General features: G+C 46.9%; 1 long non-coding RNA gene across 1 annotated transcript in view; it reads left to right on the top strand.

Moving 5' to 3' along the window:
• The window catches only part of LOC142303319 (uncharacterized), a 164,412-nt gene extending 148,439 nt beyond the window's left edge, over positions 1-15,973 (top strand). The window contains exon 5 of the long non-coding RNA XR_012753008.1: positions 14,878-15,973. This is a non-coding gene — a long non-coding RNA (uncharacterized LOC142303319). The remainder of the gene's footprint in view (positions 1-14,877) is intronic.
• Positions 15,974-16,311: the final 338 nt, after the last annotated feature.

Here is a 16,311-nt window from a genome sequence, read left to right as displayed (position 1 = left end):
GGGCCCAGCCACCACAGGAACCGGTGGCTACCCTCTGGAGGGGAAGGACAGATCCCGCTCGGGTAACTTGTGCTGGACTGGGGTCAAGGGGTGCTGCCAGGGCTTTAGGGGCAGCATCAGGGCCAGGTTGCTTGGGTGGGAGAGAGCGGAGACCGTAACCGTAAACCGTTTGCAACGTTTAAGTACTGAACCTCCCGATGTGGGATGATGTCATAAGTTGTTATGTTTACCGTTTTACCTTATATATTTTTCAGAAAATAAAACCGGTGTTGGACGGGCAGCCCACGGACGGTCTGCATTTTGCTAAGGGGGAATGTGACGCCCTGGGCAAGCCAGGGGTCACAGGTCATAACACCACCACACCCTACACCCCAGTTAGGAACACCAAGGCTAACCTAAAATCCTTGTTGCCTTCCTCCAGGGGCTGATGTCCACACCAGGGGGTGGGCCAGGCGGTTGGCTCCGCCCACCGAGGAGTTCACAGCCCTGGAGGCGGGAAAACCAGGCAGTTGAAGCCAGACTAGAGTCTGAGGAGGAGTTCAAGCTAGGGGAGTGAAGTAGAAGGAAGTAGTAGTGGAGCTAAGGAGAAAAGCTGAAGTGACAGAAAGAGTGAGAGTAGTAAAGCCTGAAGTTGTTCCGGGTGTGTGCCCCGGACAGTGACAGCAAGGTCAGCAGACGGCGGTGATAGTCCGCAGGGGTGACTGCTTGGAGGTTGTTGGAAGGACCGCGGACGGGTGGTGACCCGGCAGTCTGGAGCAGTATACGAAGAACAGTCAGCACCAGGGCAGGGGCCTTTCGGATCCCGGCAAGGCTAGGAGTCGCCATAATTTGCCAAATCCGTCAGTGAAGGGGACGTCTGTCTCCTAACAACCAAGTCCCGATTGAAGGCAACAGTCCAACCGTAACGAAGAGACACCGCCACCGCCAGGGCACCAGTTTCTCAGGGCCAGCGCCTGCGGGCAAAGTAGGGTTCCTCCGGCCCATATCCAAGCCGGGGAGTGGGTTACCGGTGGGAACCCATCGCAACCATCATCATCTTGGGTGCAGGAAAAAGGAACCTTCACCGTCACCTACTGGGGAAAGCAAGTGCAGCCGTCCGTGGGAACCGTCTTTCCAGCCGTGTGTTTTACCGAGAACTGTGTCATCGTCTCAGGCTGAGTGAGTACCACAGTGCCGCAAGGCACAGAGCTGCCCCCGCGTCGCTGCACCCCACCAAGTACCAAGTCCTGCATCACCCACCTCATCACTGGGCCCCGGGACAACCAACCCCCCTACCCACGGAGGGGAGGACTCACATCTAGCTGCTCCATACCACCACTCCCGGGATCCCCATACAGAGCAGCGGTGGTGTCAACAAATCACCACAACCGTGGGTGGCGTCACGGACAATAAACTATCCCAAAACACCAATTCCCCTTTCACTCACGGGCGAGGAACGCCGCTCGAGCCCCCGGGATCCGGCCCATCGCTCGAGCCACCGAGCAGCGGCAGCAGCGGGCCGCAGCAGCCGGACCCGAGCAGTAGGGAGGGCGCGGCGTCCCCTCCTCCGCCCGCGACAGCCATGACTGTGGGGCGAGCTGAACTACAACACCAGGGTATGATTGTGATAATGAATGAACCCAGTGATCATAACCCGAAGATAGTGCTAGGAACCAATGTGATGGAGCACTGTATGAGCGATGTGTTGACCCTACTGCAGCAGCTGGCCGCCACGGCGGCGGGGAGCCGACAAAGAGCTGTGCAGCGTGAGATCCGAGCCTTGATGTATCGCCAGCATGTAAACTCGACGGGAGGAGAGATTGGTGGGGTGAGAGTGATGGATGTTGCCCCGTTGACTATGCCCCCTAGGAGTGAGATGATGATTTGGTGTAGGGCAGCAGTAGGGCCTCAGGGGCGTGACTACCCTGCCATGATAGAGCCCATGCCCTCCGAGCACTGGCCCACAGTAATGGCCGCCCGAGGGGTGGTAGATGTAAAGAAGGGGAGAGTGCCCGTGAGGGTGCTGAACTGTGGGGAGGAAGAAGTCAGGCTTCCCCGGTATGCCACACTTGCCAAGTTGCTCACCCTAGATCCCCACACCATCCACGAAGCAGCTCCTCCAGTTTCACTACCTACTGCCAGCACTCACCCGCCCCAAGGGGAGTTAGACGAGTGGCACCAACAGCTACACGTGGGCACTGACGATACCCCTACACATCACAAAGAAGGGGTATACAGGGTGGTACGGGAGTACGAGCAAGTTTTTAGCAAACATCCCCTAGACTTTGGACAGATTAAAGGGGTCCAACACCATATCCCTACCGGTGAACATCCCCCTATCAAAGAGAGGTACAGGCCCATTCCCCCTGCACACTACCAGTGCGCCAAGGACATGTTGAGGAACATGAGGGAGGCAGGGGTTATCAGGGACAGCTGTAGTCCCTGGGCCGCCCCGTTGGTGCTGGTTAAGAAGAAGGACGGCACCATGCGGATGTGCGTGGATTACCGGAAGATTAACCAGATAACGCATAAAGATGCCTACCCTCTGCCCCATATCGAGGAGTCCATGTCCGCGCTGAGAACCGCAAACTACTTCTCCATGCTTATCATAAAAAAGAGAAGTTTTGACAGCACTCTGCGGTGTCAAGAAATCTATTTTATTTTTCTTTTTTGCAGACAGGTGATACAAACATGAGGGAGCAGGGGGAGCGGAGCACAAGGACGACGGTACCGTTTCGCACCTCTAGGGGTGCTTTCACGGGTCCACACAGAGCAACGTGAGTGTTAACCACTTAAATAGGGTAATTTTTTAACTCAACGTGTTACTTGTTAAAAACAAATTAAAAACATTCACTGAATAACAAACACTCTTTAAGCTGATGTTAGGACATAATCACAGTTCGACTCAAATAGATATTATTCAGTAGAGACATCGTATTAGGACTAATAATTCAATAGTCATTTCAAAAACATGATATATAATCATTGTCGTGTCAGAAATCTCATTTCAAACACTAGTTTTATAAATATATTAATCTTGATTTTTAGTGACCAAAAAAGTATGTATAACTATTATATCATATGACTACTGTATATATCTTATATACTTGATCAAGACAGAAAAATCTGAAAAGAGAGGACAGATGTATAATATAGGGAAGAAAAAAAAAAAAATTTTTATAAAAAAATGGCTAAATCATTCTTATCGTTGAACCCAATGGGTCCCATTGCCTTACTTTCTATAATCCATCGGGCCTCTCTTCTCAGCAAATATTTGTGCATATCCCCCCCTGCTGGGGAGGGTGTAATTTTTTCCAAACCTGCAAATTGTAAAAGTCTATGATTACCATTATGTGTGTTACGCATATGAGTGATGAGGCGAGTGGCTCCAATGCCAGTACTGATCGAGTGTGAATGTTCCCGGAATCTGATAAAGAGGGGTCTAATTGTCTTGCCTATGTAGAAAAACCCACATGGAAAAAAAATGACGTACACTACCCACTTAGTGCGACAAGTAACTAATCCTTCTATTTTATACCATTTATCACCTACTTTGATGTTTTTCCCTGTGAGATGTTGATCACAAAAGGAGCAATTCCCGCATTTGAAATTCCCTATCGGGGCTGCCCTTTCTAGCCAGGTTTTTTGTTGGATAAATTGTCTCTTTATGAGTAAATCTCCTATATTTTTGGACCTACGATAAGTAATTTGCGGTTTTCTAGCTGCTATCTCCTGTAAATCTTTATCATTTTCAATAATGTGCCAGTGTTTATTAATCACTGATTTTATTCTCTGGTCCATGGAACCAAATTTGAAATTGAATCTAAACCGTTCATTTTTTTCTATGTCCGTTTTTTTAGGAGTATGAATATTTTTATTGTGTTTTTGTAAAGATTTTTCTAGGGCTTTAGAAATGTTTTTTTGCGGGTATCCCCTTTCTCTTAGTCTAGTGCTTAGCTCATTTGCTTGTTCCAAAAAACGTTCTTTGCTACTGTTCAGCCTTTTGACTCTTAAAAAGATCAATACCATATTCACAATTTTTATGTGATCGGGGTGGGCACTATCATGCCGCAAGAGAGTGTTCACTGCTATTGATTTTCTGTATAGCTCTGTCTCTAGGTCGTTATTTTGAACCGAGATTTTAATATCCAGGAATTCTAAGTTGGAACCCCCAAACACGCTGGTAAAATACATATTATATTTATTTGTTTCATTTAGGGACGTCACAAAATCCTCAAATTGTTTCTGTGTGCCATCCCAAATGATCAGGATGTCATCCACATAGCGAAAAAAATACTTGATGTGGCACAAAAAACTGTTGGCATCAGTATAGATCATGTCGTCCTCAAATCTGGCCAAAAATAAATTGGCTAATGTACATGCTATGGGGGTGCCCATAGCCACACCCCCATGTTGTAGATACCAGGTGTTGCCAAACTTGAACACATTATTTTTTAATACAATTGTTAAAGCCTCACTTACGAAATTCACAAAGTCGCCGGATTCGCCTATGTTAGTCAAAAAGTATCTGACAGCCTCCACACCCTGATCTTGAGGGATCCGGGTGTAGAGGCTCTCGACGTCAATAGAAGCTAGGTTGTATCCCGGCTGCCACTGGACATCCTTCAGCACTTTCAGGCAGTCATCTGAGTAACGGATAAAGGAAGGTATCTCTCTCAAGAGTGGGTTCAGCAGCCAACGTAAGTATCTTGATAATGGCTCAGTTGCTGAACCCACTCCTGATATAATAGGACGTCCAGGAGGCCTTTCCGTCGACTTGTGAATTTTTGGTACGAAGTACCAATGAGGTCTATTCGGATGTAAGGGAAAAAGGCTTTCTGCTTTTTTGTTGGAAATCGTGCCCAGAGTTACCTGTCTATTGAGAAAGCTGCGTATTTTTTCTTGAATCTTAGGCATAGGATCTGTTTTTAATTTTGTATATACATTAGCGTCAGCTAGTTGTCTATTAGCTTCTTGTAGATAATAATCTCTACTTAGCAGTACTGTTGCTCCCCCCCTTATCTGCTTTTCGAATTATTATATCTTCCCATGAACTTAACTGTCTAATCGCTGCTGTTTCTGCGTCTGTCAGGTTAGGGGGCATTAGAGGATATTTCAGGCTTTCAATGTCTTGCAGCACTAACTTCTGGAATATATCAATACAATTACCAGGAACCACTGGTGGAAAGAAATCTGATTTAATCCCTCCCTGAAAATATGCAGCCTGTGTGGCTATTGGTAATCGCTGTAAGGACTCATCATTTTCTGTCAGACTCAATAGGGTCAGTGTATCTTCTCTCACTGAGTCAAGTGCAGAGTCCTTAAAGCAAAAACCAACTGGACCTATTCTACAGGGTTGTTCTGCCACGGCCTTTTCTTTATTAGTAGTATTGGCACCAGCGAAGAATTTTTTTAGGTGGATTTTTCTGCAAGACTTGTAGAGATCAATCTGGAAATCTGTGAAACAATTTTTGTTTGCCTGAGAAATTCTAAGTCCCTTTTCTAGAGCTGTGGTCATGTCCTTGGTCAGGGTTCTTTGGGACAAGTTGTAGATTTTATGTCCCTGATTATTCAATTTCTCCATGAAACTTGTTTTATTCTCCTGATGTCGGCGTCTTCTTTGCCTCCTTCCCCCTCTGCGTGTAGTCCTCCTAAAGGGGCTATTCCTGATGGACCTTGACTGTCCTCTCCGCCAGTCCTTTTTTTTTTTTAGGGGGTGGTGGTTCATCAGTCCCACTGGAGTCAGACTCTGTGGTCCACGCGCCTCTTTTAGTTTTTCCGAAGTTTTTAGAAAATCTTTTACGAAATGTATTCTTCTTAGGTGGTGAGCCTGTAGTTGTTATTCTATTCTTCCACCTAAAAATCATATTCGTTTCGTAATCAACTTTATCTCTTAGGAATTTTTCTTTCTTCCTTTCTTTGATTACGGTTTGGTATGGGATTAGTTTTTTATCAAGATTTTTCAAAAAATTCTGCCATTGATCTTGTGAAAAACGGGACTGCAATTCTCTTCTGAGTCTAATAAGCTCTTGGGTAACCAAATCGTGCTCTTCAATATTCTTTTCCAAAACAATGGTAAGGAATTGCATAGAACTTTCTTTTTGGACCTGTTCCCATTTATCTCTAAAATCAGAGTCATGCTGGTAAAAAGAGATATGTTTCATGACTCGTAGTCCTCTAGGCACTCTGACATCGTATAAAGCCTCTGATAGAGACTGGATCGTCCAAAACAGACTTATTTCTTTTTCTGCCATAGTGGCAATCTTATATTCAAGACTTTTAGTACTAATAACGTCCGTATCTAGCTTGGTATTGCATTCAGTGAAAAAAGTGCTCGCTCCCTCTCTCCCTGCTAGTAATCCTGCACCTGTGCCCTCCAGGCTGTCTGCTGCAGATACTTCCATCATTATTGCCGTAGTGCAGTATTCCTAAATATAATTTTCTTTATGATACTTGTAAGCGTGCTAGTGCTTGTAGATTAGCTAAATTCAAAAAGTGATAAAAATAGAAGAAAAAACAAAAGTTGTGCACTGCACTGCTTACCACTCTGTGGAAAATGCTGCAAGAAAGTCCTTTGGCTCAATTCCATGTAGAGCCTGTCTTGTGGGTGCTTGAAGTGCAGATCAGCTGCTGTATCCTCACATTGGACTTGGCTGAAAAAAACAGCTGACGGCAAGTGGAAGTCCTGAACTACCGTGGTGCTAAATGCCAAGAAGCCAGAGCAAGTACCAATATCATAAAAAAGAGAAGTTTTGGCAGCACTCTGCGTTGTCAAGAAATCTATTTTATTTTTCTTTTTTGCAGACAGGTGATACAAACATGAGGGAGCAGGGGGAGCGGAGCACAAGGACGACGGTACCGTTTCGCACCTCTAGGGGTGCTTTCACGGGTCCACACAGAGCAACGTGAGTGTTAACCACTTAAATAGGGTAATTTTTTAACTCAACGTGTTACTTGTTAAAAACAAATTAAAAACATTCACTGAATAACAAACACTCTTTAAGCTGATGTTAGGACATAATCACAGTTCGACTCAAATAGATATTATTCAGTAGAGACATCGTATTAGGACTAATAATTCAATAGTCATTTCAAAAACATGATATATAATCATTGTCGTGTCAGAAATCTCATTTCAAACACTAGTTTTATAAATCTCCACCCTTGACCTCACCAGTGGGTACTGGCAGGTGGCCGTGGCGCCCAAAGACCGAGAGAAAACTGCCTTTACCACCTCTATGGGACTCTGTGAATTCAACAGTATGCCGTTCGGGCTGTGCAATGCCCCTGGTACCTTCCAACGGCTGATGGAGTGCTGTTTGGGGCAGCTGAATTTTGAGACCGTCCTGTTGTATCTGGATGATGTAATTGTGTATTCACAGACATATGAAGCCCATCTGGAACACCTAGCCGAGGTGTTCGCGTCCCTTGCCAAGTACGGGATGAAGTTGAAGCCCTCCAAGTGTCATCTGCTGAAACCCAGAGTGCAGTACCTGGGGCATGTAGTGGGAGCAGAAGGTGTCGCCCCCGACCCCGAGAAGGTCACTGCCATCCAAGACTGGCCGAGACCAACCACAGTGAGGGAAGTAAGGCAGTTTCTGGGTCTGGTAGGGTACTACCGTCGCTTCATCAAGGGATACACGAAGATGGCTGCCCCCATGCAAGACCTCCTCGTGGGACAGACCAAAGGTGGTAGATCCCTCGGAGCCCCACTGGTGTGGGAAGAGAGGCATGAGGAATCCTTCCGCCAGCTGAAAGCGGCCTTGACCGGAGAGGAGATCCTAGCGTACCCTGATTACAGCCGCCCATTCATCCTCTACATTGATGCCAGCAATGTGGGTTTGGGGGCAGTCCTATCCCAGGTCCAGGACGGGAAGGAAAACGTGATTGCTTATGCTAGCCGAAAGCTCCGACCGACTGAAAGGAACCCTGAGAACTACAGCTCTTTCAAGCTCGAGCTCCTGGCGCTGGTGTGGGCTATCACCGAGCGGTTCCGCCATTACCTGGCCGCAGCAAAGTTCACCGCTTTCACAGATAATAATCCGCTGACCCACCTGGACACGGCCAAGTTGGGCGCGCTGGAACAGCGGTGGGTGGCCAGGCTAGCCAACTACGATTTCACCATCAAATAAAGGGCCGGTCGTGCCAATGTTAATGCTGATGCACTCTCTCGGATGCCCCACTTGTCAGAAGAGGGGTGCGAGGATGACGACCTCGAAGAGATCGAGTTGCCTGCATTTCACCAGCCACCAACTGAGAAGGTGCATGTCTACCAGCAACGGGCGAATCTGGACCCACTGCCCAGTCAGGAGTGGCAGGAAGCTCAAAACCAGGTGCCCGCTGTCCGCCTAGTTAAGACCTTGGTGGAGCAAGGTGCTGCTGGGATAGACCCTGCTGCCCCAGCTGAAGCCCAGCGCCTGTGGCGAGAACGGACCCGGTTGTATCTACACCAGGGGAAGTTGTACCGTGAGCTGATTAACCCGAAGATTCATGAGAAAATCCGCCAGTTGGTGATTCCCGAAGCTAATGTGCCCACCTTTTTACAAGCGTACCATGATGGTGCCAGACACTTCGGATGGAAGAATCTGGAAATGCTGTTGAGAGAGCGGTTCTATTGGAGTGGGATTCGGGAGTCTGTAGAGGCCTGGTGCCGAGAGTGCGGTCCTTGCACGCTGAGGAGGAAGGACGAGGCCAGCCAGAAGGCGCCCCTACACCCGATCATTACACATCAACCGCTGGAGCTGGTCGCCCTGGACCATGTAAAGCTCACCCCCAGCCGAAGTGGGTACACCTACGCTCTAACCATAGTAGACCACTATTCGAGGTTCATGGTGGTTGTCCCAGTCAAGGACCTAACTGGTCGTACCGCCGCTAGAGCGTTCCAGGCTTATTTCTGCCGACCACATGGGTACCCTGAGAAGGTGCTTACTGACCAACTGGCCTTTCAAGCAGAGGTGTTTCATGAGTTTTGCCAGTTGTACGGCTGCAGGAAGATCCGGACCACGCCTTACCATGCCCAGACCAACGGCATGTGTGAGAAGATGAACCACTTGGTCCTGGGCCTCCTCAAGACGTTGCCGCTGGAAGAGCGGAACCTGTGGCCGGAGAAGCTACCTGACTTGGACGATATGTACAACAATATCCCTTCCAGCTCAACGAAGTGCACCCCAGCATAACTGACGAGTGCTCGCCCCGGTCGGCTACCGGTGGATCTAGACATGGGACTGGAAGCCCCAGAAGCACTCCCTTCGACAGCTGAATGGGAAACTCGAAGGAGGGTACAATACCGAGAGATTCAAGAATATGTCGAGAAGAACTTGAGTCGGAGTCGAGAACAGCAGGAGCAGCGCTTCAACCAGAAGGCGTCTGCTGGCCCTTTCCAGCCTGGAGATGTAGTGCTGAAGCGGAAAAGGAGGACCCATAAGCTGGATGATCAATGGAAACAAACCCCATACGTCATACAGCCCACGGGATGGGAAGATGGGAAGGCCTACCAGATCAGCCGTGACCAAGGGGGCACTTTGGCCACGGTTTCCCGGGACCATCTGAAAAGGTGCCCACCAGCATTGAGGGCAGCGGCTGAAGTTCCGGTTCCTCCACCAGCGGAGAAGGCAAAAGAGGTAATCCACACCGTGATGGGTGACTTCCCGGCGGACTGGCCTACACAGAACGGCGCGGTGATTCTTCCAGTGATACTGTTCCCACAACCTGTGGATGAAGAAGTAATGGAGGCAGTCAACCGTGAGCTAGTGCCAGTGCCCAGGGATGAACCTGTACCCAACTCCCCTATGCCTCCGCCTGCCCCACACGATAGCAGGGAGGAGGAACCGATTGTTCCCTCTGCCCCACTGCCTATCCCCACTGACACTGGACCCAGGAGATCCACTCGTCCCAACCTAGGTAGACCCCCACTTAGGTACAGGGAAACTACTATCTAGGGGGGGGGACCAGCTGTATGTGTTTAAAAGTTTTGAAAGTTTTGAAAAATGAAAATGAGTGATCAACCGAAGTTCATCTGATTGTCAACTGCTGATTGAAACCGGTAGTTGCCGGCACCGTTGTCCCCGTGGGGACCGTTCAAAAAGTTGCATAAAGAACTCTTTATGGACAAGCCCATGAACTTGCAGGGCAACCACAAACTAGTGGCTTGTAAATAAAAATTTTGTTATAGCTTCACCGTTACCGCCTCCGGAGAGGCAGGTTGGAGGGGGGGCCCGCAGTGGAGCAGGCTGGGGCCCAGCCACCACCGGTGGCTACCCTCTGGGGGTTCCAGGGGCTCCCCATGGACGTGGGTCCCCTGGAAAGGACAGATCCCACTCGGGTGACTTGTGCTGGACTGGGGTCAAGGGGTGCTGCCTGTTTGCTTGGGGGCAGCATCAGGGCCAGGTTGCTTGGGTGGGAGAGAGCGGAAGCCGTAACCGTTAATCGTTTGCAACGTTTAAGAAAAAGTGCCTCCCGTTGTGGGATGATGTTATTTTACTTGTATTGTGTTTTCTTATCTTTTTGCAGAAAAATAAAACCGGTGATGGACGGGCAGCCCGAGGACGGTCTGCATTTTGCTATGGGGGAATGTGTCGCCCTGGACAAGCCAGGGGCCACAGGTAACAACACCACCACACCCCACACTCCCTGTAGGCACATCGAGGTCAGAACACAAAATCCTTGTTGCCTTCCCCAGGGGCTGATGTCCACACCAGGGGGTGGAGCCAGGCGGTTGGTCTCCACCCACCAAGGAGTTCACAGTCCTGGAGGAGGGAAAAGGAGCAGTTGAGTTTGGACAGTGAAAGTGTGAGGAGCAAAGGGTAGTAGTGGAGCAACTGCCAACCTTTCTGTTCCGTCCGGGCCACACACCCGGACTCTGTCAGTCAGACGGTGGTGACCGTCTGCAGTGGAGGCCGATTGGAGTCTGCCGTAAGGACCGTGGACGGGTGGTGACCCGGCGGTACCGGACCGGCATATAAAGAGAAGCCAGCACCATTGGCAGGGGCCTTTCGGATCCCGGCAAGGCTTGGAGTCGCCGTGAATTTGCCAAATCCGTTAGTGAAGGGGACCTCCGGGTTTCCAAACAGCCAAGTCCCGATAGAAGGCAACCGTCCAACCGAGAAAGGGAGACACCGCCACCGCCAAGGGCAACCATTTCCCAGGGCCAGCGCCTGCGGGCAAAAGGGGCTCCTCCGGCCTACATCCCAGTCGGGGAGCGGGTTACCGGTGGGAACCTATCGCTACCAACATTGAACTTAGGTGCAGGGAGAGACAGTCATCACCAACCTACAGGGAAGAAGCAACCGCAGCCGTCCGAGGGACCTGTCCATCCAGCCGCTTGTTTTACCGTGAACTGTGTCATCATCATTGGGCTGAGTGAGAACCTCCGTGCCGTGCGGCACAGCGCTGCCCCTGCGACCCTACACCTCATCAGGCCCCGCAACCCGCCTGTCATCTATTCCTACCCCATCACCGGGCCCCGGGACAACCAACCCCCTACCCACGGAGGGGAGAAATAACAACAAAGCTGCTCCCTATCACCGCTCCCGGGATCCCCATCCAGAGCAGCGGTGGTGCCCACACAATCACCACAACCGTGGGTGGCGTCACGGACAATAAATCCCCAAAACCATTCCCCTTTTCACTCACGGGCGAGGAGCGCCGCTCGAGTCCCCGGGATCCGGCCCATCGCTCGAGCCACCGAGCAGCAGCGGCCGCAGCAGCGGCAGCCGGACCCGAGCAGTGGGAGAGCGCAGCGTCCCCTCCTCCGCCCGCGACAACTGCATCACTTTAAGCCTGTGGACTATAGACAGCAGAACAGCAGAAGATTCAGTGACCAAAGCACCAGCGCACCCACAGGACGTGAGTGTCCCAATGCAATGATGTCACCGCACCAGGAATCTGATATTCTGTGCATGCGTTGCCTTGCGAGTGGACTCATCAGGATCCTGGATTAGGTGAGTATACAATGTTTTTATTTTATTTAAAACTTGTGATGTGACTGTGGGGATATCAAAAACAAGGTAGGACCTTTATGCAGTGTGGAAGGGCTGAAACAGTGTGGAGGAGACCCTTATACATTGTAAGGACGTCTGTTTGGTGCCTTCATTAAGCTTTGGGGCCATATGTGGGCCATTATATAGTTTGGGGGCAGTTATAGATTTTAGGGACTAATGTGGTGCCATTATAAAGCTTGGGAGATAATGTGGGGCTATTATATTATTGAGTTTGAGGGATAATATTGGTCCAATATATAGTTTGGGGCAAATGTGGGGCCATTATACAGTTTGGGGGCAAATTTCAGACCATTATTCAGTTTGAGGGCTAATGTGGGGAGTAAATACTGCTGGCTCATTATACTGTGTATGAGGGAGTAGTAGGGGCATCATACTGTGTATAGGGGAGCTATGCGCTCATCATACCCTGTGTAGGAGAGTTGTGGGTCCATAATTCTGTGTATAGAGTAGCTTTGAGTCAATCATACTGTGTATAGGGAAAGCTGTGTGCCCATCATACTGTGTAGAAGGGAGCTGTGTGTTCATCTTACTGTGTATAGGGGTGGTGTAGGGGCATCATATTGTGTATAAATTAGCAGTAAATTCGGAAATTGAGGAAACATTATGAAATGTTAAGTGGGCACTTAACAACCATTATAGTTATAGGGGCACTCAGAGCATTGTGACAATCAAAGACGGACATCTGCAATTATTACTTTCTGGGGGTAAAATGTGGACACTGTTTTCTAGGGCATTTGCTCAGGGCATTTAATATTTTCTAGGGGGGCAATTTTACCAACTGGAGGACACAAAGGAGGCATTATTACTTTGTAAGGGGCACATTCGTGGCAATTTTATGTGAAGCAGTAAGAGGAGCGCTGTTATTTTGCCAAACAATAGGTGCAGTAATAGGGTCACACATAGCAGCAGTGGCTCAGTATTGGGGTATCTGTAGAATCAGGTGTCTTTGCAAGTTGTGAAATAGATTGAGATGGTGCAGGAAATGTGAGAAGTCAAATCTGCCTTTGTTCTAATCTGTGCAGATGAGTTGAGGCTGGAAGAAGATTTTATATTGGTCTGGGCCAAATGGAAAAAATGGGAAAGTGAACAAATCCATAGGAAAGAATGTCAGCTGTAAGTCACTATCTGTAACAGTACTGTAATCTCATATGTTATGCAGGACTGGTAGCTACCACTATGCGGTCATCGTATGGTCAGTGTTTGAGTAGATATTTATATTCAGTAACTGCGTGGTCATCTGCTGAGGTTCCCCTATACCCATATTGCGTGTAGGCCCATAGTTGTAATCATGGTTACTGGTTAGGGGCCCACTCAGATGTTTCGCTCCCATGAGCTGAACCCTTAGCTACGCCTTTAATAAGAATGTTAAAAAAGCACACACATTTAAGGGTTTTTAATTAAATCTGTGTACATGTGCATGTAATGTAGTTTGAGTGTCACAAATGTTATGACGAGACTTGTGACAGATTTGTCCTAAATTTGCCACTATCATGAAGCACAATTCAGTGTCGTGAAGGGGTTAAAGAGGACCTTTCATCAGGTCAAAAGTGACCAGTTTTGCTTTAGTTATATTCCCGCCGCTGCCCTGCATTTTGTACTTTTTTTTTTGTTGCAATAGGTTTCCAGAGATAGGGATCTTTTTATTTAGTGCTATATTTTAGGGCCTTAACAGGGAGACATTACTCACAGAGTAATAATGGAAAGCAGCCTAAAGACAGACCCCCAGGGTATCCTGCATGAAACTCCCTCTTGGTAAAGTCCATAAAAAGTAGAACTAAAAAAGGCACAAATCTGTGAAACAGTTGGATTTAAAAAAACAAACAAAATACAGAATACTAAGAGGAGCAGTGATAATAAAAGAAGAGCAAAAACTGGTGATTTTTGACCTGGTGAAAGGTTCCCTTTTTCTAGGCCTAAAACACACTTCCGCAGAAAAATCGTCCGTGTGACACGGTCCGTTTTTCGGGTCCGTGTTCCATTTTTTTTGGGGCGTTTCTCCGGTACGTATGGCATCCGTGTGATGGCGTATGCGAGCCGTGTGTGCGTGTGGAATGTCCGTATTGAAATACAATACGTACGTGTGCAGTCCGTGTGCCGTCCGTTTTTTCAGATCCGTATTTTCAAACAAATAACCTTGTTAGCCCATCATAATGTGCTCCTGGTGTGTTAAATTGGTTAATTAACTACCCAATTTGGTTAGTTTGCTTAAAAAACCTTAACAAACTTGGCTTCTGAGCTTATTCTCACATTAGACACACTCCAAAATGTCTCACTCCAATGAAGGAATCATGTATTTGCTCTGGTTGATATCTAGGAGATTTGGGGTTAGGCGACATATGATTGAAGAAGAGCCACCACTGGAGAGAAGGATGTGGATCCACCCCCTTGTGAAGCTCAGGAAAACACATGGGCATTTTAATATTCTCTATGGCGAAATGCGGAAATTGCCACCAAAATTCCAAGCCTACTGCCATCTCACCATGAATTCATTTGACAACATCCTTGGCCTTGTGTACCATCGTTTGAAGCATCAGGACACCTCTATGCGCCTCAGCATCTCCCCTGAGGAACGACTGTTGGTGACTTTATGGTAGCTGTTGTCATGAATACTCATGTTTTATCTGTTATTTTGAAATACATGTTAAATCACAAAGGCATAATTTTGTTTAAATTATGTAATTTAAAATTTAATTATTTGTTGAACAAGCTTGTTTATTAAACAGAAAAATAAATATTTTTCCAATATGGAAAGTAAAGATCACATATGTTTTCCCAACAAAAGCAATAAAAAAATAGTCATACACAGTATATCGCCAGTCATTGGATGATACAAATATTTGGTGTGAAATACAACTTACATGAATAGTCAAAGTAATGTCATGTTTTTATTCTATTTCAGCTACCTAGCAACTGGCCAATCCATCAGCAGTCTACATTTCGAATTCTTATTGGGAAGGTTCACAATTGGCAAGATTATCCTGCATACCTGCACTGTGCTATGGGAGACCCTTAGGCATCATGTCATGCAGCTGCCTTCAACACAGGAATGGATGCACATTTCAGATGAATTTTTGGAGAAAACAGCTTTCCCTAATTGTATTGGCGCCATTGACGGAAAGCACATTAGAGTGAAGAAACCACCGAACTCTGCATCAAGATATTTTAATTATCATAAGTTTTTTTCTGTAGTTATTTTGGCCATGGTAGATACAAACTACTGCTTTTTATTTGCTGATATTGGGGCCTATGGCAGTGCCTCAGATGCACGCATTTTCAGAAGCTCACGTTTAGCAAGACGATTAATGTCTGATAGTTTAACTTTGCCTGCACCAAGACCATTGTTTGGTACTAATGGCCCTATTGTTCCTTTTGTAATGGTTGAAGATCAGGGGTTTGCATTGTCTAGGCATTTGATGCGTCCATATCCCAGAAGGGGGCTGGACAGATCAAAAGCCCTATTTAATAGCAAATTGGCCAGAGCACGTTGCTATGTTGAACGTGCCTTTGGCATTTTGGCCTCAAGATGGAGCATTTATCAAACCACCATCCAACTCCAACCAACCACCGTCAAGGCTGTCATTAAAGCTACAGTAGTGTTACATAATTACTGTAGATTACATGAAAGCAATGACGAAGACATTGAGGAGTTGCCTGCTTTAAATGTACCATTTGTAGAGAATGGTAGTGTTAGAACCACTGTGTCCACTTCTGGTCTACAAGTGAGGAATCAGTTTAAAGATTATTTTAGTTTAAATCACCATAGTCATGTATAATTTTGACATTGTTATAGTTTTTTATCACTTGGTTACATAAGCACAAACACATATGTAATACAAAAGAGAAAATGACCATACATAGGTATAATTTGTGTTTTTTTTTGTTGGTTGGTTGTGTTTGTGGTCCCCATAAGCTATTGTGATATAACTATATTGCTATAAAATCTGGAATTTTTGTTATTCTAAAAACAGTACTACTGAATGTACATGACTAATAAAAATATGGCAAATTGTTTTAGAAAAAAATAGTCCAGAATTATTATTTTACCTATGTATGTATGTTATCTTTTGCAATACACCCTGTATTTTTTTTGTTTTGTTTTGATCAATTTTGTCAGGGACATTAGCCCATACAAAACACCATACTTTATTATGCAATAATGTCACGCAAGCATAATTTGTTTGACACTATTGGAATACAAGTATGAGACCAGACAATATGCAGATACTGCATAGTGGCTGGATTTTTATAATAAAGGTGTCTGAATGTTAGTGTAGTGGTTTATGTGCGTGCATTTTTTCCCTAAACCCAGTTTATTCTAATGGATGGTCCAAAC

Source organism: Anomaloglossus baeobatrachus, chromosome 4 (assembly GCF_048569485.1).
Source record: "Anomaloglossus baeobatrachus isolate aAnoBae1 chromosome 4, aAnoBae1.hap1, whole genome shotgun sequence".
Lineage (NCBI taxonomy): Eukaryota > Metazoa > Chordata > Amphibia > Anura > Aromobatidae > Anomaloglossus > Anomaloglossus baeobatrachus.
The sequence above is the reverse complement of the archived record's forward strand: the minus strand, read 5'-3'. Positions and strand labels throughout refer to the sequence as shown.